At 63.3% G+C, this 7,500-nt stretch overlaps 2 non-coding genes across 2 annotated transcripts; both read right to left on the bottom strand.

Annotated features, from left to right (window-relative positions):
* Positions 1 to 185: 185 nt before the first annotated feature.
* Positions 186 to 304, bottom strand: LOC131863355 (5S ribosomal RNA). The gene has a single exon (XR_009362276.1). It is a non-coding gene; the product is annotated as a 5S ribosomal RNA (ribosomal RNA).
* A 5,916-nt stretch (positions 305 to 6,220) lies between these two features.
* Positions 6,221 to 6,339, bottom strand: LOC131863344 (5S ribosomal RNA). Its single transcript, XR_009362265.1, has one exon. It is a non-coding gene; the product is annotated as a 5S ribosomal RNA (ribosomal RNA).
* Between the last annotated feature and the right edge of the window lie 1,161 nt (positions 6,340 to 7,500).

The following is a 7,500-nucleotide window of genomic DNA, read 5'->3' as shown; positions in this document are numbered from 1 at the left end:
GCGCACAACGCCCGGGTTGCACCGTGGCCTGTGTGCTCGGGGCGCCTCGGGTGCGCGCTCGGTGTCGCCCCCGCGCGCGCGGTAGTGCGGGCAGCGCACCCCGGCCCGGCCCGGCCCCGACGAGAACGCAAACGGGCAAAAGGTTTATTCAAATAGCATTGCGACGCCCGGCGAAAAACTAAAAAAGGGTGCAACACCGGGACTTCCCGGGAGGTCACCCATCCCAGTACTACTCCGGCCCAAGCGCGCTTAACTGCGGAGTTCTGATGGGATCCGGTGCACTAACGCTGGTATGATCGCACCCGTTATGAGCTTGTCGCAGTGTGTACTTAGCAAACCGCGACCCACGTGCGAATCCACCCCGGCCACCCACCCCCGTCGAGGTGCACACCCTCCCTCGCGAAGTGCGCCCCGTTCGCCAAGTGTGAGCCCTGCCCGGGTGCGCGCACCTTGCTAGGGCGTCGGGTGTGCACCCGGCCCGGCCTACGTGCGTGCACCTGGACGGGGCGTCGTGTGCGTGCAGTGTCCCGTCTGCAACGCGGTGCCCACACACCACCTCGGGCGCAACGACCTGCGCTCACATGTGGGCCGAGTGCACCTTGGTGCATGTTCGGGGCGCCTCGGGTGCACGCTCGATCTTGCCCCGGTGCACCAAGGCGCTCGGTTTGCCCCGGGTGCGCACTTGGTGCAAGGTGGGCACCCAAAATAGGGATCAAGCACCAAAACACAAGTTTCGGGATGCAAAATGGGACCCAAGGACCACAAATGCGTTCCAAGACCCATGATGGGTCCACGAGAACAAAAATGTGTTCCGAGACTTAATAAACAAATATTGGGTTTTAGGAGAAGAAACATGCTCTGATGCCCAAAACGAGAATCGACCCCGAAAAGGCCACAGGCCAAAAGTGGGATGCGAGACAAAAAAAAATGGGACCCGAGGACCAAAATTGGGTTCCCAGGTCGAAGACAGGGCAACCGGACAAGAAACGACCTCTAAGGCTCGAAATGAGTCCCGACGACTAAAACTTGACAAGAAGCACCCATCAGGCACCCAACTCGACACCCATGGGATGCCGACCCACCCGGGCTTCCACCTAGCACACCTTGGCACCCACCCACCCTCGCACCCAACCTCGCACCCAACTTAGCACCTTTGAACCCACATTGGCACTCACCCTGACCCTGGCACCTTGGAACCCACATTGGCACTCACCTTGACCCTGGCACCCACCTTTGCACTCACCTTGGGACCCACCCTGGCTCCCACCTCGGCACCCACCCAGACACCCACCTTGGTTCCTTGGCACCCACCTTGGATCCTTGGCACCCACCCCGACACCCACCTTGGCACGCAACTTGGCTACTTGCCACCCACCTTGGCTCCTTGACGCCCACCCCGACAACCACCCCGTGACCTACCCTGGCTAGGGTTGGTGCACACCCACCCTGGTGCCCACCTTGGCACCCACCCCATGACCCACCTTGGCACGCACCTTAGTACCCACCCCGTTACCCACCCTAGGACCCACCCCGTGACCCACCTTGGCCAGGGTGGGTGCCTTGGTGCGCACAACTTGCCTGGGCTGCACACCAGGGCGGGCTCAAGATGGCACCCGCGTTCCGTTTTTTTCACTATCTTTCAAAACGGAAATTTTAAAATCTCGTTTTTTTTTTTTTTTTGCCTTTTATGGAAATTAGTGAAGGCAGCGCATCAAAGGTGCGCAATGCTGGTGCGAACCCGGGAGCGCTCCGATGTGTGCTCCAAGGTGCGGCGTGCACGAAGTCCGAGCCCGGCTTGCCCCGGGTGCGCACCTCGCGTGCACCTTCGCCGGGGTGAGCACCTTGGCTGGGTTGCGCGCCCTGGTGCGCACCAAGGAGCGCTCTGAAGTGTGCTCCAAGGTGCGGCGTGCACGAAGTCGGAGCTCGGTTTGCCCCGGGTGTGCACCTCGGGTGCGCACCTCGCGTGCACCTTCGCTGCGGTGGGCACCTTGGCTGGGTTGCGCGCCTTGGTGGGCACCATGCAGTGCACGAAGTCGGAGCCCGGTTTGCCCCGGGCGCGCACCTCCGCCAGGGTGGGCACCTTGGTGCGCACAACTTGCCTGGGCTGCGCACCAGGAAGGGCTCAAGATGGCACCCGCGTTCCGTTTTTTTCACTATCTTTCAGAACGGAAATTTTAAAATATCGTTTTTTTTTGCCTTTTCTGGAAATTAGTGAAGGCAGCGCATCAAAGGTGCGCAACGCTGGTGCGAACCTGGGAGCGCTCCGATGTGTGCTCCAAGGTGCGGCGTGCACGAAGTCGGAGCCCGGTTTGCCCCGGGTGCGCCCTGGTGGGCACCATGGTGCGCACCAAGGAGCGCTCCGAAGTGTGCTCCAAGGTGCGGCCTGCACGAAGTCGGAGCCCGGTTTGCCCCGGGTGTGCACCGCGGGTGGGCACCTTGGTGCGCATGCCTTGCCTGGGCTGCGCACCAGGGCGGGCTCAAGATGGCACCCGCGTTCCGTTTTTTTCACTATCTTTCAAAACGGAAATTTTAAAATCTCATTTTTTTTTGCCTTTTCTGGAAATTAGTGAAGGCAGCGCATCAAAGGTGCGCACCTCGCTGCCCACCACGGTGCGCAACGCCGGTGGGCACCCGGGAGTGCTTCGAAGTGTGCTCCAAGGTGCTGCGTGCACGTTGTCGGAGCCCGGTTTGCCCCGGGTGCGCACCTCGCGTGCACCTTCGTCGGGGTGGGCACCTTGGCTGGGTTTGCCCCGGCTGCGCTCCGAAGCGGGGTTATTGGAGCGCCGCCTCTTTTTTTGTCGGAGCGTTTGGTGGGGTTTCTCGCATTGGCTCTTCCCAGGCCCGGTTGCCACCCTGGCGCGCACGAAGTCGGAAGTAGGGTTAATTGCCCGGGTGCGCACCTTTGCCAGGGTGGGCACCTTACCTGGGCTGTGCACCCGGGCGGGCTCAAGATGGCACCCGCGTTCCGTTTTTTTCACTATCTTTCAAAACGGAAATTTTAAAATCTCCTCTTTTTTTTGCCTTTTCTGGAAATTAGTGAAGGCAGCGCATCAAAGGTGCGCACCTCGCTGCCCACCTTGGTGTGCTCTGAGGTGCGCACCCGGGAGCGCTACGAAGTGTGCTCCAAGGTGCGGCGTGCACGTTGTCGGAGCCCGGTTTGCCCCGGGTGCGCACCTCGCCTGCACCTTGGCCGGGGTGGGCACCCTGGCTGGGTTTGCCCAGGGTGCGCTCCGAAGCGGGGTTACTGGAGCGCCCCCTCTTTTTTTGTCAGAGCGTTTGGTGGGGTTTCTCGCATTGGCTCTTCCCAGGCCCGGTTGTTGGGTGCGCTCCCACCCTGGCGCGCGCGAAGTTGGAAGTTGGGTTAATTGCCCGGGCGCGCACCTTCGCCAGGGTGGGCACCTTGGTGCGCACACCTTGGCTGGGCTGCGCACCAGGGCGGGCTCAAGATGGCACCAGCATTCCCTTTTTCTCACTATCTTTCAAAACGGAAATTTTAAAATCTCGTTTTCTTTTGCCTTTTATGGAAATTAGTGAAGGCATCGCATCAAAGGTGCGCACCTCGCTGCCCACCTTGGTGTGCTCCGAGGTGCCCACCACGGTGCGCTCCGAGGTGCCCACCACGGTGCGCAACGCCGGTGCGAACCCGGGAGCGCCCCGATGTGTGCTCCAAGGTGCGGCGTGCACGAAGCCGGACCCCGGTTTGCCCCGGGTGCGCACCTCGCGTGCACCTTGGTGCGCACACCTTGGCTGGGTTGCGCGGCCTGGTGGGCACCATGGTGCGCACCAAGGAGCGCTCCGAAGTGTGCTCCAAGGTGCGGCGTGCACGAAGTCCTAGCCCGGTTTGCCCCGGGTGCGCACCTTCGCCGCGGTGGGCACCATGGCGTGCACGAAGTCGGAGCCCGGTTTGCCCCGGGTGCGCACCTCGCGTGCACCTTCGCCGGGGTGGGCACCTCGGCTGGGTTGCGCGCCCTGGTGCGCACCAAGGAGCGCTCCGAAGTGTGCTCCAAGGTGCGGCGTGCACGAAGTCGGAGCCCGGTTTGCCCCGGGTGCGCACCTTCGCCGCGGTGGGCACCCTGGTGCGCACCATGGCGTGCACGAAGTCGGAGCCCGGTTTGCCCCGGGTGCGCACCTCGCGTGCACCTTCGGCGGGGTTGCGCGCCCTGGTGCGCACCAAGGAGCGCTCCGAAGTGTGCTCCAAGGTGCGGCGTGCACGAAGTCGGAGCCCGGTTTGCCCCGGGTGCGCACCTCGCGTGCACCTTCGGCGGGGTTGCGCGCCCTGGTGGGCACCATGGTGCGCACCAAGGAGCGCTCCGAAGTGTGCTCCAAGGTGCGGCGTGCACGAAGTCGGAGCCCGGTTTGCCCCGGGTGCGCACCTCGCGTGCACCTTCGCCGCGGTGGGCACCATGGCGTGCACGAAGTCGGAGCCCGGTTTGCCCCGGGTGCGCACCTCGCGTGCACCTTCGCCGGGGTGGGCACCTCGGCTGGGTTGCGCGCCCTGGTGCGCACCAAGGAGCGCTCCGAAGTGTGCTCCAAGGTGCGGCGTGCACGAAGTCGGAGCCCGGTTTGCCCCGGGTGCGCACCTCGCGTGCACCTTGGCGCGGTGGGCACCATGGCGTGCACGAAGTCGGAGCCCGGTTTGCCCCGGGTGCGCACCCCGCGTGCACCTTCGCCGGGGTGGGCACCTCGGCTGGGTTGCGCGCCCTGGTGCGCACCAAGGAGCGCTCCGAAGTGTGCTCCAAGGTGCGGCGTGCACGAAGTCGGAGCCCGGTTTGCCCCGGGTGCGCACCTCGCGTGCACCTTCGCCGCGGTGGGCACCTTGGCTGGGTTGGGCACCATTGAGCGCTCCGAAGTGTGCTCCAAGGTGCGCACCATGGCCCTCCAAGGTGCGCAGCATGGCGTGCACGAAGTCGGAGCCCGGTTTGCCCCGGGTGCGCACCTCGCGTGCACCTTCGCCAGGGTGGGCACCTCGGTGCGCACACCTTCTCAATGTTTTCTTGCCTTTTCTGGAAATTGGTGAAGGCAGCGCATCAAAGGTGCGCACCTCGGTGTGCTCCGAGGTGCGAACCCGAGAGCGCTCCGAGGTGCCCACGAAGTCGAAAGTCGGGTTAATTGCATTGTTTTCCCCGGGTGCGCTCCGAGGTGCGCAACATCGGTGCGCACCAAGGAGGGCTCCGAAGTGTGCTCCAAGGTGCGCACGATTCGGAGCTCGGTTTGCCCGGGGTGCGCACACCTTGGCTGGGTTGCGCACCCTTTGTGCGCTCCAAGGTGCGCACGAAGTCGGAGCTCGGTTTGCCCCGGGTGCGCACCTTCGCCAGGGTGCGCACCTTGATGCGCACGCCTTGGCTGGGCTGCGCACCTTGGTGGGCGCCATGGTGCGCACCTTTCGTGCGCTCCAAGGTGCGCACGAAGTCGGAGCTCGGTTTGCCCCGGGTGCGCACCTTGGTGGGCGCCATGGTGCACTCCGAGGTGCCCAAGATTGGTGCGCACCAAGGAGCGCTCCGAAGTGCGCTCCAAGGTGCGCAGGTGCGCGCGAAGTCGAAAGTTGGGTTAATTGTCCGGTTTGCCTCGGGTGCGCACCTTGCGTGCACCTTCGCCAGGGTGGGCGCCTTGGTGCGCACACCTTGGCTGGGCTGCGCACCCGGGCGCGCACACCTTGGCACCCGCGTTTCCTTCATTTTAAATTTTTTTTTTTTACAATCTCTCAAGTGGGAAATTCTATAATCTCAACTTTTTTTGCCTTTTCAGGAAACTTTTGAATGGAGCGCATCATTGGTGCGCTCCGAAGTGTGCTCCAAGGTGCGCACCTCTGGTGTGCTCCAAAGCTCTCTCCAGCTGCGTGCACCTGCCCCGGCCGCGCACCCGGCCCCGCCCAGCTTCGCTCACCTGTCCCGGGCGTCTGGTGCGGAACCTTAGAGTAAGAAACATCACCGTGCACCTTGGCCAACGTGCGCGACTCGACCGAGCGCGCACTGGCCGAGGTGCACACCGATTTCACCTGGGTGCGCGCGCAGCACCTCGGGCGCACCGGGGTGCGCGCACAACGCCCGGGTTGCACCGTGGCCTGTGTGCTCGGGGCGCCTCGGGTGCGCGCTCGGTGTCGCCCCCGCGCGCGCGCGGTAGTGCGGGCAGCGCACCCCGGCCCGGCCCGGCCCCGACGAGAACGCAAACGGGCAAAAGGTTTATTCAAATAGCATTGCGACGCCCGGCGAAAAACTAAGAAAGGGTGCAACACCGGGACTTCCCGGGAGGTCACCCATCCCAGTACTACTCCGGCCCAAGCGCGCTTAACTGCGGAGTTCTGATGGGATCCGGTGCACTAACGCTGGTATGATCGCACCCGTTATGAGCTTGTCGCAGTGTGTACTTAGCAAACCGCGACCCACGTGCGAATCCACCCCGGCCACCCACCCCCGTCGAGGTGCACACCCTCCCTCGCGAAGTGCGCCCCGTTCGCCAAGTGTGAGCCCTGCCCGGGTGCGCGCACCTTGCTAGGGCGTCGGGTGTGCACCCGGCCCGGCCTACGTGCGTGCACCTGGACGGGGCGTCGTGTGCGTGCAGTGTCCCGTCTGCAACGCGGTGCCCACACACCACCTCGGGCGCAACGACCTGCGCTCACATGTGGGCCGAGTGCACCTTGGTGCATGTTCGGGGCGCCTCGGGTGCACGCTCGATCTTGCCCCGGTGCACCAAGGCGCTCGGTTTGCCCCGGGTGCGCACTTGGTGCAAGGTGGGCACCCAAAATAGGGATCAAGCACCAAAACACAAGTTTCGGGATGCAAAATGGGACCCAAGGACCACAAATGCGTTCCAAGACCCATGATGGGTCCACGAGAACAAAAATGTGTTCCGAGACTTAATAAACAAATATTGGGTTTTAGGAGAAGAAACATGCTCTGATGCCCAAAACGAGAATCGACCCCGAAAAGGCCACAGGCCAAAAGTGGGATGCGAGACAAAAAAAAATGGGACCCGAGGACCAAAATTGGGTTCCCAGGTCGAAGACAGGGCAACCGGACAAGAAACGACCTCTAAGGCTCGAAATGAGTCCCGACGACTAAAACTTGACAAGAAGCACCCATCAGGCACCCAACTCGACACCCATGGGATGCCGACCCACCCGGGCTTCCACCTAGCACACCTTGGCACCCACCCACCCTCGCACCCAACCTCGCACCCAACTTAGCACCTTTGAACCCACATTGGCACTCACCCTGACCCTGGCACCTTGGAACCCACATTGGCACTCACCTTGACCCTGGCACCCACCTTTGCACTCACCTTGGGACCCACCCTGGCTCCCACCTCGGCACCCACCCAGACACCCACCTTGGTTCCTTGGCACCCACCTTGGATCCTTGGCACCCACCCCGACACCCACCTTGGCACGCAACTTGGCTACTTGCCACCCACCTTGGCTCCTTGACGCCCACCCTGACAACCACCCCGTGACCTACCCTGGCTAGGGTTGGTGCACACCCACCCTGGTGCCCACCTTGGCAC

The sequence above is a fragment of the Cryptomeria japonica genome, unplaced genomic scaffold (genome assembly GCF_030272615.1).
Source record: "Cryptomeria japonica unplaced genomic scaffold, Sugi_1.0 HiC_scaffold_61, whole genome shotgun sequence".
In the NCBI taxonomy this organism is placed as follows: Eukaryota; Viridiplantae; Streptophyta; class Pinopsida; order Cupressales; family Cupressaceae; genus Cryptomeria; species Cryptomeria japonica.
The sequence above is the reverse complement of the archived record's forward strand: the minus strand, read 5'-3'. Positions and strand labels throughout refer to the sequence as shown.